This window comes from Bufo gargarizans, chromosome 5 (assembly GCF_014858855.1).
Source record: "Bufo gargarizans isolate SCDJY-AF-19 chromosome 5, ASM1485885v1, whole genome shotgun sequence".
NCBI classification, from domain to species: Eukaryota; Metazoa; Chordata; class Amphibia; order Anura; family Bufonidae; genus Bufo; species Bufo gargarizans.
Window position 1 is genome coordinate 338,899,834 of NC_058084.1, and position 15,024 is coordinate 338,914,857.

The window sequence follows — 15,024 nt, forward strand, 5'->3', positions numbered from 1 at the left end:
GTCAGTACAAATCAGTAAAGTAAACAGTAAAGGTCGGGCAGAGACACAGCATTAGAGATGGCCTTTGCGGTTCGCCCGGCGGTCGTTTTGCGGCAAACTTTTTCGCATTCGCAGTTTGACGAACATGCGAACATATGGCGATGTCCGTCGGCGCCATATTCTTTTGCACTGCACCAATCTTTGACCCATGACACATCCATCAGGTGGGACAGGACAGCCAATTGAGACATTTGAGCACATGGACACACCCTCACCCTATCAAAGAACCCGATCTGGCAGCCATTTTACATTCTGTGTTTTGCCAGTGTAGGGAGAGGTTGCTTTATGGAGCCAGGGACATTCTGTTAGGGACACCAAACGTTCGGGACACCAAAAGTCCTTTTAAGGACTGGTATATGTGTGCTATTGATAGGTGTGATATACTGAGGGGTGTGATATACTTATAATATACTTTCTAACATAGAAAGTATATTATAGTACATTTGTATTCTGGAGCAGTTGTGTGCGGTTCTGCTGCTATACCGCAGCTATATAGAGGGACAAGCGCTATTGGAACAACTATTTGCAACTGGTGGTGTGATATAACTGTTGTGGCAAAACAAAATTGATATACCTGCTTCCACAAAATACTGATTAAGGGGTTCGATATACCTGCTTCCACCAAATATTGATTGAGGGGTGCGATATACCTTCTTCCACAAAATACTGATTAAGCGGTTTATTATACCTGCTTCCACCAAATATTGATTGAAGGCTGCAATATACCTGCTTCCACAAAATACTGATTAATGGGTTCGATATACCTGCTTCCACAAAATACTGATTAAGGGGTTTGATATACCGGCTTCCACAAAATACTGATTGAGGGCTGCGATATAACTGCTTCCACAAAATACTGATTAAGGGGTTTGATATACCTGCTTCCACAAAATACTGATTAAGGGGTTTGATATACCTGCTTCCACAAAATACTGATTAAGGGGTTTGATATACCTGCTTCCTCAAAATACTGATTAAGGGGTTTGATATACCTGCTTCCACAAAATACTGATTAAAGCCTGTGATGTACCTGCTTCCACAAATACTGCTCTTCTCTATGGACTTAGGCACAGGGTTATTTTGAAAAGGCAGGCAGAGGAAGAGGCAGGCCATTCCGCAGGGGTAGTAGAGGTCGGGCAGGTGCACCAGGCCAGAGCCTAAGTGCGAAGTTGGAGAAGGCGTGTGCGATTACTTCAAAGGGTGCACCAGAGTTGGTTAAGTGGCTCACTCACCCTTCCGCTTCTGCACCCTCCTCATCCTCTGTATCTGCACCCTCTTCACTCTCTGCTGTGTGCACCCCCAAATACACCACCACAACCACCACCATAGCCCCTCCACTCGAGTCAGAGGAATTATTTTCCCATCCATTACCAGACCTTACCGATGCGCAGCCGTTTTTGACATCGGATGAGGAAGAGGAGGTAGCAACGGCCACAACCCAGCAGTCTGACGATAGTACCCAGATCAGCCCAAGGAGGGAGGTCCCCGCTGTTGCTGCCTACTCCGAGATCTCAAATGTCAGTGGTGGTGAAGGTGACGATGATGACGTGTCGATGGACGTCACGTGGGTGCCCACAAGAGAGGAAGAGGAGGGGAGTTCAGAGGGAGAGACAGAGAAGCATAAAGGGAGGAGAAGCAGGCAGAGCTCGCAGGGCACAGGAGACAAAAAGCATACCGCAAATGTATCTGGAGCAAGCCATCCACCATGCACGATCACTTTTGGCACTCCCAGGACGTTGGCACATGGCTCCGCAGTGTGATCTTTTTTTAATGTGTCAGCTGCTAACAATAGTGTTGCTATCTGCAGCCTGTGCTGTCAACGCATAAGTCACGGTAAGCACAACACTCACCTAGGGACAACCGCTTTAACCGAGCCCAGTGGGAGCAACGCCGTCAGAACCAACAAAGCCACACTCCTCCCATTTGTCCTCCACTCCACCTTCCACCGTGCCGCCGTTGTGTTCATCTGGCAGAAGGCAGGCTTCCGTGCCCCAATTGTTCGAGCGTAAAAAGTTGATGACGCCGAATAACCCTCTTGCCCAATGGCTGACCGCTGGCTAGTCGGAACTGCTAGCCCGCCAACTACTGCCATATAAACTGGTGGACTTGGAGGCCTTTAGAAAATTTGTGGCCATTGGCATCCCAGAGCTATATGGCCACGTTCAGCGGCAAGTGAATATATCTCTGGCACACAGTGTCGGTTTCGAGATACATCTGACCACAGACATGTGGTCTAGCAAACATGGGCAGGGAAGGTACATAACTTTTACTGCCCACTGGGTGAACCTTCTGACGTCTGTCAAGCATGCAACCCGTGGCACTGTGTAGATTTGGTGTTACCGCCACGGATTGCATGCAGACCTGGCTCTTCTTCTCCTCCTACTCCATCCTCCGTCTCCTCCTCGGCTGACTCCTCCTTTTCCACTGCTACCGCCTCTTCCGCTGTGCCCTCCAAGCTCCCCAGAACCTATTCGACGTCCCAGGTGAGACGTTGCCAGGCTGTGCTGCAGCTGTTGCCTCTGGAAGCCAAGAGCCACACCGGTCCTGCACTGCTTTCAGCTCTGCGGTCACAGGCCGATCAGTGGCTAACCCCGCTCTATTTGATAGTTAGTAAAGTGGTGTGCGACAACGGTGCTAATCTGCTGAGCTCTCTGAAAAATGACACACGTACCGTGCATGGCACATGTCCTGAACTTAGTTGTGCAGCGATTCGTTGCCAAATAACCCGGGGTCCAGGACGTCTTGTGGCAGGCAAGGAAAATCTCTGGTAATTTTAGAAGATCTTACATGGCCATGGCTCACCTTACTGTCGTTCAGCGGCGACACCACTTGCCTGTCAGACGTCTGATTTGTGACAGCCCGACGCGCTGGAACTCCACCTTATATATGCTCGATAGGCTGCTCCAGCAGCAACGTGCCGTGTCTGTGCGGACTCTGCGGCAGGACAGGTTCTGGGGAGCTTTTTTTTCCACCGCGCCAGTGGCTGCTCATGCCCGACACATGCAGACTTCTGCGGCCATTTGATGAGATCACCAAACTGGTCAGTCGCAGCCAGGGCGCCATCAGTGACATCGTACCTTACGCCTTCTTTCTGGAGTGTGCATTGTGTTGTGCCATTGATCGAGCTGTCGAGAAGCAGGAGCAGGAAGAAGTCGCAATGCTGAATGAATTCCCAGGGGGGGCTACTCCATCTGAGACAAGTCAGCAGGAGTCTGAAGAGGAGTCAGAGGAGGATGGTGGCTGGGGGGAGGAGGAGGAGCAAGAATAGCAGGCTTTGAGGGGGACTTTAAACTTTTTGGGGATCCCTGGTGTTGTCCGTGGCTGGGGGGAGGAGACCGGGCATAAAGGGCAGCATAAAGGGCAAAGACCAGTATTGGGTGGCAACGTACTTAGACCCCCTGTACAAATACAAAATGACGGACATGTTACCAGCAGGCCTTGCTGCGAGAGATGCTGCTTTCTGCTGTTGCGGGCGCTGGCAGAGGAATTTCCACCGATAGCTAAACAGGTGCGGATACCAATCCTACCGCGCATGCAAGAAGAGGGTGGTTTGAATATGAGTTGGTCACTTCGGATGTGAGATCATTCATCAGGTGTCCGACTACATCGGGTTAACGGCCGATGTGGACGCTCTGAGAAGCGAGGAACCCCTGGACTACTGGGTGTGCAGGCTTGACCTGTGGCCAGAGCTGGCACAATTTGCCATGGAACTCTTGGCTTGCCCCTCGTCGAGTGTCCTGTTCGAAAGGACGTTCAGCGCAGCAGGGGGGATCGTGACCGATAAGCGCACTCGCCTAGCTCACGAAAGTGTGGACTACCTAACATTTTTCTAGGCTCCAGCAGGGCACATTTTTGAGAGTTTCCATTTAAGATGCATACAAATGGCGCCTGAGTAAAATACATATTTTTTGTGGGATTTTTTGCCATTGATCCCCCTCCGATATGTCACTGTCCATGTTGTGGGACTATTTGTGCACCTCCAGTAATTATTTGGTGACTGCTAATATGACCTGAAGGTTTTTCAGGTTCGCCTTCCATTAAAGTAAATGGGGCACGCTGCAAACGCGCATTCGCGAACTGTCCTGGCCGATGTTTGTCCATCCCTACACAGCATTATATATCATCAGTATATTGGGCAGACTAGATGTGCCAAATGGTTCTTATCTGCCGATACACATTCTATCATAATGCCGTGTCATCTGGTCAAAGGAGAAGAGTTCACTGCGAGAATTCACGTTCCCATATGGAGGTTATTTTAAAGGGGTTGTTTCACTTTAGCAAATAACATTTATTATGTAAAAAACACTTACTAATGTATTGTGATTGTCCATATTGCTTCCTTTGCTGGTGGGATTCATTTTTCCATCACATTATAACTGCTCGTTTCCATGGTTATGATCGCCCTGCAATCTAGCAGCAGTGGTCGTGCTTGCACACTAAGGGAAAAAGCACTGGCCTATGTGCTCTCCAAAAGTCCCGATAACGAGAGGGGCCGGCGCATTTTCCTATAGTGTGCAAGCACGACCACCACTGCTGGATTGCAGGGAGGTCGTAACCTTGAAAACGAGCAGTGTATAATGTGATTGAAAAATGAATCCAGCCAGCAAAGGAAGCAATATGGACAGTCACAATACATTAGTAAGTGCCTTGTATTCACTTTCTCTACATGATAAATGCTATTTGCTGAGATGAGACAAACCCATTAACGCAGTGAACACACCAGTCTGAAACTGGCCTTAGGGTATTTCATCAAACAATGGAATTTGCCTCACCTAAGTAATACCATGTCTGTTTGCAGGACGATTAGTACAGTCGTGGCCAAAAGTTTTGAGAATTACATAAATATTGGAAATTGGAAAAGTTGCTGCTTAAGTTTTTATAATAGCAATTTGCATATACTCCAGAATGTTATGAAGAGTGATCAGATGAATTGCATAGTCCTTCTTTGCCATGAAAATTAACTTAATCCCCCAAAAAACTTTCCACTGCATTTCATTGCTGTCATTAAAGGACCTGCTGAGATCATTTCAGTAATCGTCTTGTTAACTCAGGTGAGAATGTTGACGAGCACAAGGCTGGAGATCATTATGTCAGGCTGATTGGGTTAAAATGGCAGACTTGGGCCTATTGCACACGACCGTATGGCTTTTTCAGTGTTTTGCGGTCCGTTTTTCATGGATCCGTTGTTCCGTTTTTTGTTTCTGTTGTGTTTCCGTTTCTGTTCCGTTTTTCCGTTCCGTTTTTCCGTATGGCATATACAGTATACAGTAATTACATAGATAAAATTGGGCTGGGCATAACATTTTCAATAGATGGTTCAGGGAAAAACGGAACGGAAACGGAAGACATACGGATGCATTTCCGTATGTGTTCTGTTTTTTTTGCGGATCCATTGACTTGAATAGAGCCACGGACTGTGATTTGCGGGCAATAATAGGACATGTTCTATGTTAAAACGGAACGGAAAAACGGAAATACGGAAACGGAATGCATACGGAGTACATTCCGTTTTTTTTTTTGCGGAACCATTGAAATGAATGGTTCCGTATACGGACCGTATACGGAACGCAAAAAACGGCCAGTAAACTGGAAAAAAAAACGGCCGTGTGCAATAGGCCTTGACCTGTTAAAAGGAGGGTGAAATAATTGTTCTTCCATTGTTAACCATGGTGACCTGCAAAGAAACGCGTGCAGCCATCATTGCCTTGCATAAAAATGGCTTCACAGGCAAGGATATTGTGGCTACTAAGATTGCACCTCAATCAACAATTTATAGGATCATCAAGAACTTCAAGGAAAGAGGTTCAATTCTTGTTAAGAAGGCTTCAGGGCGTCCAAGAAAGTCCAGCAAGCGCCAGGATCGTCTCCTAAAGAGGATTCAGCTGCGGGATCGGAGTGCCACCAGTGCAGAGCTTGCTCAGGAATGGCAGCAGGCAGGTGTGAGCACATCTGCACGCACAGTGAGGCCAAGACTTTTGGAAGATGGCCTGGTGTCAAGAAGGGCAGCAAAGAAGCCACTACTCTCCAAAAAAAACATCAGGGACAGATTGATCTTCTGCAGAAAATATGGTGAATGGACTGCTGAGGACTGGAGCAAAGTCATATTCTCCGATGAAGCCTCTTTCCGATTGTTTGGGGCATCAGGAAAAAGGCTTGTCCGGAGAAGAAAAGGTGAGCGCTACCATCAGTCCTGTGTCATGCCAACAGTAAAGCATCCTGAGACCATTCATGTGTAGGGTTGCTTCTCATCCAAGGGAGTGGGCTCACTCACAATTTTGCCCAAAAACACAGCCATGAATAAAGAATGGTACCAAAACACCCTCCAACAGCAACTTCTTCCAACAATCCAACAACAGTTTGGTGAAGAACAATGCATTTTCCAGCACGATGGAGCACCGCGCCATAAGGCAAAAGTGATAACTAAGTGGCTCGGGGACCAAAAGTTGACATTTTGGGTCCATGGCCTGGAAACTCCCCAGATCTTAATCCCTTTGAGAACTTGTGGTCAATCCTCAAGAGGCGGGTGGACAAACAAAAACCCACTAATTCCTAGAAGTGATTATGAAAGAATATGTTGCTATCAGTCAAGAATTGGCCCAGAAGTTGATTGAGAGCATGCCCAGTCGAATTGCAGAGGTCCTGAAAAAGAAGGGCCAACACTGCAAATACTGACACTTTGCATAAATATCATGTAATTGTCGATAAAAGCCTTTGAAACGTATGAAGTGCGTGTAATTATATTTCACTACATCACAGAAACAACTGAAACAAAGATCTAAAAGCAGTTTAGCAGCAAACTTTGTGAAAACTAATATTTGTGTCATTCTCAAAACTTTTGGCCACGACTGTATATGACTATGTTCACATGGCAAAAAAGGGCACCTGTTCTGGGTATGTGTTTTGCGCAGGTGTTTTGCAAAGCGCCTCCCATTGACCAGAAATGGGATAAAATACATGGATGACCTGTTCTCACAGGCAGATTCCCTTCTGATCGGCCTCAGATTTTTCTGCATATGTTTTTTGCCATGTGATCATAGCCTAAGGCCTCATGCACACGGCTGTATATTGGTCCGCATCTGAGCCGCCAAAAATTCAATGGGGCCGCAAAAGATACGGACAGCACTCCGTGTGTTGTCCGCATCCGTTGCTCCGTTCCGTGGTCCGCGTATGGCGGACAAGAATAGGCAGTTATATTAATGGCTGTCCGTGCCGTTACGCAAATTGCAGAACGCACACGGACGCCATCCGTGGTTTGCGGAACCGCAAAACACACAATGGTCATGTGCCTGAGGCCTAAGAGTGAATTCACTCGCAGCAAATTTGTTGCAAGGATTTCTGCAATCGAAAATCTGTTCCTTACATTTGAATGGATTTCTGCAACACCCATTCAGACGAATGAGACAGTTTTAGAGAGTTCTACAAGAAATCTGCTGTGTGTGAATTCACCCTTTGGGTCCGCATACATGTTTTATGTGCACAGACCACACAGGGTCCCTATGGGTCACAGCTGCAGGCTATATTGCCTCTATGAAGCACCATTCCCTCTCCATAGATTCAAATTTGGAATCTGTAACAAAAATACCTCCATCCGCCTTCGTGCAAATCTGGCCCCCATAGAAGTCTCTATATTATGGTTTAGTACAACCCAGATCTTTACTACGACCAAGTACATGAGGCCTTAAGAATACAAAACCAATGAATATAATTTGTGGTTTGTGTAGGTTTCTATAGTTTTGGGTCACAGAGCATTCTGGGGGCATGTCCCACCAGCCCTGATAGCTACACTCCCGCCTTTCCAGGTTCCAGAAATCATTTTATTACACTCTAAGTAGGCTTTACTTTATATGAGAAAGTGAAGTTTTCAGTAGTTTTGTAGCTGCCAGATCAGGTAAGGAAATAAGAATGTTGATGGATGAATAGGTGAATGGTTGGGTAGGTGGATGAATGGGCATAAAGATAGGTGGATGAATGGATGAATAGATAGATAGATAGATAGATAGATTAAATGGATAAATAGGTGGATTAATAGGTGGTAGGTTGGATGAGCAGATGGATAGATAGGTGGATGATTGGGTAAGTGGATGGACAGGCGGAAAGATAGGCAGATGAATGGATCAATAGATAGAATAATAGGTGGATGGATGATTAGGTGAATGGAGGGATGGATGGATACGTGGATAGTTGGATGGATGGATGGATAAGTGGATAGATGAATAGGTAGATTAATAGGTGGATGGATGATTAGGTGAATGGATGGATGGATAAGTAGTTGGATGAGTGGATGGATGGATAGGTAGGTAGGTGGATAGATGGATGAGTGGATAGATGAATGGGTAGATCAATAGGTGGATGGTTGGATGAGTGGATGGATAGATAGATAGATAGATAGATAGATAGAATGGATAATTAGGTGGATTAATAGGCGGTAGGTTGGATGAGCAGATGGATAGATAGGTGGATGATTGGGTAAGTGGATGGACAGGCGGAAAGAAAGGCAGATGAATGGATCAATAGATAGAATAATAGGTGGATGGATGACTAGGTGAATGGAGGGATGGATGGATACGTGGATAGTTGGATGGATGGATGGATAAGTGGATAGATGAATAGGTAGATTAATAGGTGGATGGGTGAATGGATGGATGGATGGATAGGTAGGTAGGTGGATGGATGAGTGGATAGATGAATGGGTAGGTAGGTAGGTGTATGGATGGATGGATGAGTGGATAGATAAATGGGTAGGTAGGTAGGTAGGTGGATGGATAGATGAATGGGTAGATTAATAGGTGGATGGATGATTTAGTAGATTAACATTGAACCATTTTCCCAATCCAAGCCTTTTCCATAGGCCTCATGCACACGACCGTTTTTTTTAAGGTCCGCAAAAACGGGGTCCGTAGGTACATGATCCGTGACCGTTTTTTCGTCCGTGGGTCTTCCTTGATTTTTGGAGGATCCACGGACATGAAAAATGAAAAAAAAAATCAAAGTCAAGTTTGCCATTGAAATGATAGGAAAAAACGGACACGGATCACAGACACGGATCACGGACACGGATGACAATCTTGTGTGCATCCGTGTTTTTTCACGGACCCATTGACTTGAATGGGTCCGTGAACCGTTGGCCGTGAAAAAAATAGGACAGGTCATATTTTTTTCACGGCCAGGAAACACGGATCGCGGTTGCGGCTGCCAAACGGTGCATTTTCCAATTTTTTCAAGGACCCATTGAAAGTCAATGGGTCCGCGAAAAAAAAACGGAAAACGCACAACGGCCACGGATGCACACAACGGTCGTGTGCATGAGGCCATAATAGCAGGTTTTTTACAGTGAAACCCCTTTGATATCCAAAATTGCATTGAAAAATGGTCTTCTTGAAGAGTGGTCCTCTCAGAGAAGAGGCCAATGTACAGGAACTGAGGAACCGAAAATCTGGTCTTGATGAAGAGGTGGTCTTCTCAAAGAGCTGGTCTTTTGCAGAAGTTCTACTGTATTTTCCAACCAACACATTATATGTCCTCCTCGCCTAAAATAAAGCCACCCGTAGCCCATCAGTAGAGTCTGATAGAGTAGTCATGGTAACATGAGCGATATCCTGGACCGATGAAGCAGACGCTGTGACATTGCCTGTAGACCAGCCCGGAGCACGGATTGTCTTAGTATCAAGGCACAGAAATGTACAGTCAGGGCTCAGGCTCCATATGAGGGTAGGTTCACGCGGTCAGGTTTCCTGAAGCAGTTTTGGAAGCCAAAATCAGAAGTGGATCATAAAAGGGGAGAAAGTATAAAGATACAACTCTTTTTTATAATTCACTCCTGGTTTTGGCTTCCAAAAATGCGAAGGGAAACCTGACCGTGTGGCCGTACCCTTTAAGGATCCATACAACGCAGATCCATGACGCGACCATGTGCGCCAGGCCTTAGTGTCCAACTTACCATGAAATTACAAGTCATTTTTTGTGTAATATAAATGGAGGTAAAACCCCAAACTTGAAATCAATCACAGCCCTAAAAGATGATCTGCACGTACCATAATTAACAGTAGATGGCGCTAGACACAATGTCTTTTTGTGTAGTGTAGAATTCGGCTTCTCATTGATATGTTGTTTCTTTTATAGAAGGACCATGTACATTTCTATCTTTACTATGTCTGCTTGAATTATTAGTACCAGACTGACATTTTAGTTACCAGCAGCCAAGAGCATGCTGATGATGTAGTTCCACCCCTGGCTTCATTCAGTAAGAGCTGGAATGGTCTGATGTCTACAGTAATCTAAAATACCTTAAAGGGAATCTGTCACCAGATACCTCCCTATCATAGACACATAGCTGTGGTTCACGTGATTAAAACTCTGCTTTTCTTTTGTTAATCTGAAGCTCCGTTCCCGAGTTATGACACTTTAAAAAAAATATGCAAATTAGGCCTTTGGTGCAACGAGGGCCTCACCGTTGCTCTTGTTGCACACAAGCTCCGCTCCCTTCTGTAGCCAGCCCCTCCCTGGCTGCTTCACCACTGTCTGGCACTGTCAATCAAAGCAGCTAGGGAGGAGCTGGCCACAGAAGGGAGCGGAGCTTGTGTGCAACAAGAGCAACGGTGAGGCCCTCATTGCACCAAAGGCCTAATTTGCATATTAAGAAAAAGTATGGTAACTCTGGAATGCAGCCACGGATCAACAAAAGAAAAACAGAGTTTTAATCAGGTGAACTACAGCTATACGTCTATGATAGAGATGTTGCAGGTGACAGATTCCCTTTAATTGCAAGGGTTGTCATATTAAAGGGGTTCTACGGGAATTAAGAAAATGAAAATCTCAATACCGGAAAATATTAACGCTAGTGTGAAAGTAGCCTATATCAGTGTTGCAAAGTAACTTGTCCAGCTGTGTGATTAGGACAGGTTTTGTGTGTGCTAATAGGACGGCGGCCATTTTATTTCTCCTAATGATTACTCCCCAGACAAAACGAGCCATTATAACTAATGAAAGGTATCTGGGAATATATTTATAATTAGGTAATATTTAAGTATTTTCATTTTCTTAATTCCCGGAGAGCCCCTTTAAGCACATAATACACACATTAGCTAACATTACAGAGGACCTGCTACCTCCCCTGACATGTCTGTTTCACTTAATACTTGCTTTCCCATGAAAAAAAGTCTGTGTTGTCCCGTTCCTCTGTTGTTCCTCCTACAAGTTTATAAATAAACTGACAACTTGTTATCAGTCAAGAGTTAGGCCTCTTTCACACTGGTGTGTGCGGCCCGTTGCCCTATCGCGGCCCGCAAAATGCGGGCTGCAATACACGGGCGCCGTTCCGTGGGCATTCCACATCACGGATGCGGACCCATTCACTTGAATGGGTCCGCAAATCCAGAGATGCGGAGCGGTACCACGGAACGGAACCCCACGGAAGCACTACAGAGTGCTTCCGTGGGGTTTCGTCCCGTACTTCCGTTCCGCAAAAAGATAGGACAAGTCCAAGTGAATGGGTCCGCGATCCGCTGAGGCTGCCCCGCGGACTGTGCTCGTGCATTGCGGGCCGCACACGCCACTGTCAAAGAGGCCTTAATCAGTCAGCACTGACAATATCAGACTGTACAGTAACACACATCTTTCACAAGTTTAATGGTAACATCCATGTTTACAGGAGGAATAATAGAGGAACAACACAATATTCTAAGTTCTAAGGAAAGATGGTTATTTCATTTGGGACAGAATAATTTACTAAAGCAGACATGTCAAGAGGGGCGACCAGTCCTCTCCAAAGGTAAACTCTGCTTTGAAGGATAGCAGACAATGGCCCCCAGTAATAATAGATTGCTTTACTCCGATACACGATTACATGACACTTTCTTCTCTCCATCCATTTCTAATGCTACATACACGATCCAGCTGGCTTCCTGTTACTAGAGAGCAGTGCATTGTGGGATCTGACAAGACACGGTTGGAGCTGCTGACTGTTTCCACGGGTAACAGGCAGAATTCTGAAGTCAGCCATGTACATGAATGAGGAGGGGTTAACAACGTGTCTATGGATCACTTCACACACAGAAAACAATACACCGCAAGCACAATACAGTCTATCAGTTACATACCAAAACCATCTGAAATGTGAGGGCATTAATGGAGAGAATAATGATATAAACCAAAAGCATCATGCATATTGGGGGAGGGGGCATATCACAGGTGCACATATGGAATGGGGTGTCATGTCAAGGTGAAAAATGACAACTAAACAGGCTACAGGTTCATTTTTTTTTTAACAGCAAACTTCTCACATTACGGTCACTGTTAGGAGTCCTGTTAGGAGTCCTGCAATGCCCCCTCACGGTGAAGAGCTCTGCTACACAAGGCAATTCAAAGGAATACTTCACATAGACAATCAGGGTTGCGGCTCCCTAATGGGCCCCACCCTGAGGTCTAAGGGGGGGGTGATATGGCCATCTGGTTCCTTACCCTCCCTGAAAACCCCTTGGTCTGAAGGGAGGGTAAGGACCTTGACTGTGGCTCTTGGCCAACACCTGGGGTGGTAGCCAGAGCAAGATGGGCACTTCCTCGGCCTAGGCTGAGGATGGCCACTGGTCCCTGACCCTTGTTGGAGCCTTCTGGTCAGTAGGGTAAGGGGACTGGTTTATGGGGGGCTCTAAACTTACAGAGAGGGCCTGCGATAGACCGCATCCTAGTGCACCTCTTGTGTGGCACGCTACACGTTTTGTTTAGAGGCATCATCAATGGTGTACCTATCACATATGCAAACCATGACACTGCTATGGCACCCATGGGGGGGAGGGGGGTTACATAGATGTATGTATGAGATGGGGTGCCAAGGTGAAATTATGAAAAAGGAATCCTACCACCAGGGGTGCACCTAGCTTTTCTGCTGCCTGAGTCTATCGTCTCACCTGGCCCTATTGGTGGTGCACCCCTGCCTGCCACCGAACTGCTCCTTCTGCCTCCCTTTACATGTCAAAGGAGTTGTTGCAGCATATAAACCTATCCCACAGGATGGGGGACAAGTATCTGATCATTTGGGATCCCCACCAATTATGACAAATGGGGTTCCGAGGGTCCACTGGAGATCGCCAAGAGCGTGTACTGGCAGTTCCTTATAGAATGAATGGAGCGCAGGAGTGCATGCTCAACCGCTGCTCCAATGATTCTGGGAACTTAAGTCTCCCGTTCTTGTGATCAGATACTTAAAGGGGTTGTCCGGGATTGGGGACATTACTCTAATAGTACAAGTGTGGCATACACATTACATACAAGCAGGTAGTACCTTTGTCACAGATTTCTGCAGCCCCGTTTTCATCTTTGAAATTCGTGGCCGGAAGTTACTGTTTTCTTCGTACCGGGTCCCTTGCAGGCAAGCAAAGCTTCCTCTTCCGCTGCTCAGGGAGCCCGGTGACGTCACTGGCAGCAAATGAATCGAGGTGAATATGGATGAGGGGTGGAGTTACAGTGGCTGGCCGACATCCCGCTAAGCCCCGCCCCTTAACCACCAGCTCAGCTCCGCCCCTTGACAACCCACTCAGCCCCGCCCCTCCAATGGTGAGCTTCAGAATGAATTGAGGCGAATATTGATGAGGGGGCGGAGTTACAGCGGCTGGCCGACATCCCGCTAAGCCCCGCCCCTTAACCAGCTCAGCTCCGCCCCTCCAGTCCGGTGAGCTGCAGAATGAATTGAGGTGAATTTTGATGAGGGGGCGGAGTTACAGCGGAGCAGAGAGACAGCTGTAACCACCTGATGCTGCGCTGCCCCAGGACCCACAGGGCAGTGCAGCCGGAAGTCAGGTAAAGATAAACAGTTATATAAACAATGAGTGGGGGACCGTTGGAGCCACATAGAAGTGGCAAAAATAGCTGAAAATGTATGGAGGTCTTTACTTAAATGTACATTGTGAGTAAACGTGTTTTTTTTTAAAACATTTTGTCCCGGACAACCCCTTTAACCCCTGTCCTGTGAATAGGGGATACGTTTTATGCCTTGGGAACAACCCCTTTAAATGATTAAATTCTGGTTACCTGCAGCAGCCACTAGGTGGAGCTTACTGTACAAAGGGAAAAAGGAAATTTGATACGCGCTCACATACCTTAGGTTCCTATAGTATAGGAGAACCACTAATACACAATGTAAAAAAAAATACAGTGATTACCATAAAAAACTTTAGTACCCTCACCCAGGCTAGGTAATATCACACTAGAAATGTAATTGATATCTGTAGGCAGTCCTCAGCTTCAAAAAGGGGTCATAAACAAGAGACACCCCAGCCATACTCTTAGCATACACTCATAGGGCATATGAAGAGGGAATGGATATGCTGGACACAAACCACTACAAAGTTATTGGACCTTATAGGCAGACACCTGACCTTTCCATAGTCTGTATACCTATAGAAAAGGAGTCAGCTGTCTGGTGAACTAAAATAAAACTTTAAAGGGGTTCTCCAGGAATTAAAAAAAATGAAAATACTTAAATATTATTTTATAATAAATATATTCACAAATTCCTTTCATTAGTTATATTGGCTTGTTTTGTCTGGGGAGCAATCATTAGGAGAAATAAAATGGCCGCCGTCCTATTAGTACACACAAAACCTGTCCTAACCACACAGGAGGACAAGTTACTTCCCCACAATGAGCCGTAGAGCTGCCTCATCCTCCTCTCTGCTCTGCTGGTCAGGAATCATGATCCTGAATACAAATCTCTGCGGGAATGGAGATGATGAGAAGACATGAGAGGAGGGTGAGGTGTGGCTGAAGAGCAGCAGCACTTGTATGCAGTCTCCATTACCACAGCAACACATTATCACAGCCTGTCCTGTCCGTCCTCTCAGTACTTCATGTCTCCTCATGAACTAAATTCCCCAGAGATTTAGCTAAAGTTCTTATCATCTGTATTCAAGATCATAATCTCTGACAAGTAAAGAGGAGGAGGAGGCAGCTCTTTACCTCAGTGTTGTAAAGTAACTTGTCCTCCTGTGTAAT

The 15,024-nt window shown here is 46.1% G+C and overlaps 1 protein-coding gene across 2 annotated transcripts in view; it reads right to left on the minus strand.

Annotated features, from left to right (window-relative positions):
- LOC122938163 (voltage-dependent L-type calcium channel subunit beta-2-like) overlaps window positions 1–15,024 on the minus strand; it is a 150,101-nt gene that overhangs the window by 23,028 nt on the left and 112,049 nt on the right. The gene's annotated exons all lie outside the window — the stretch shown is intronic.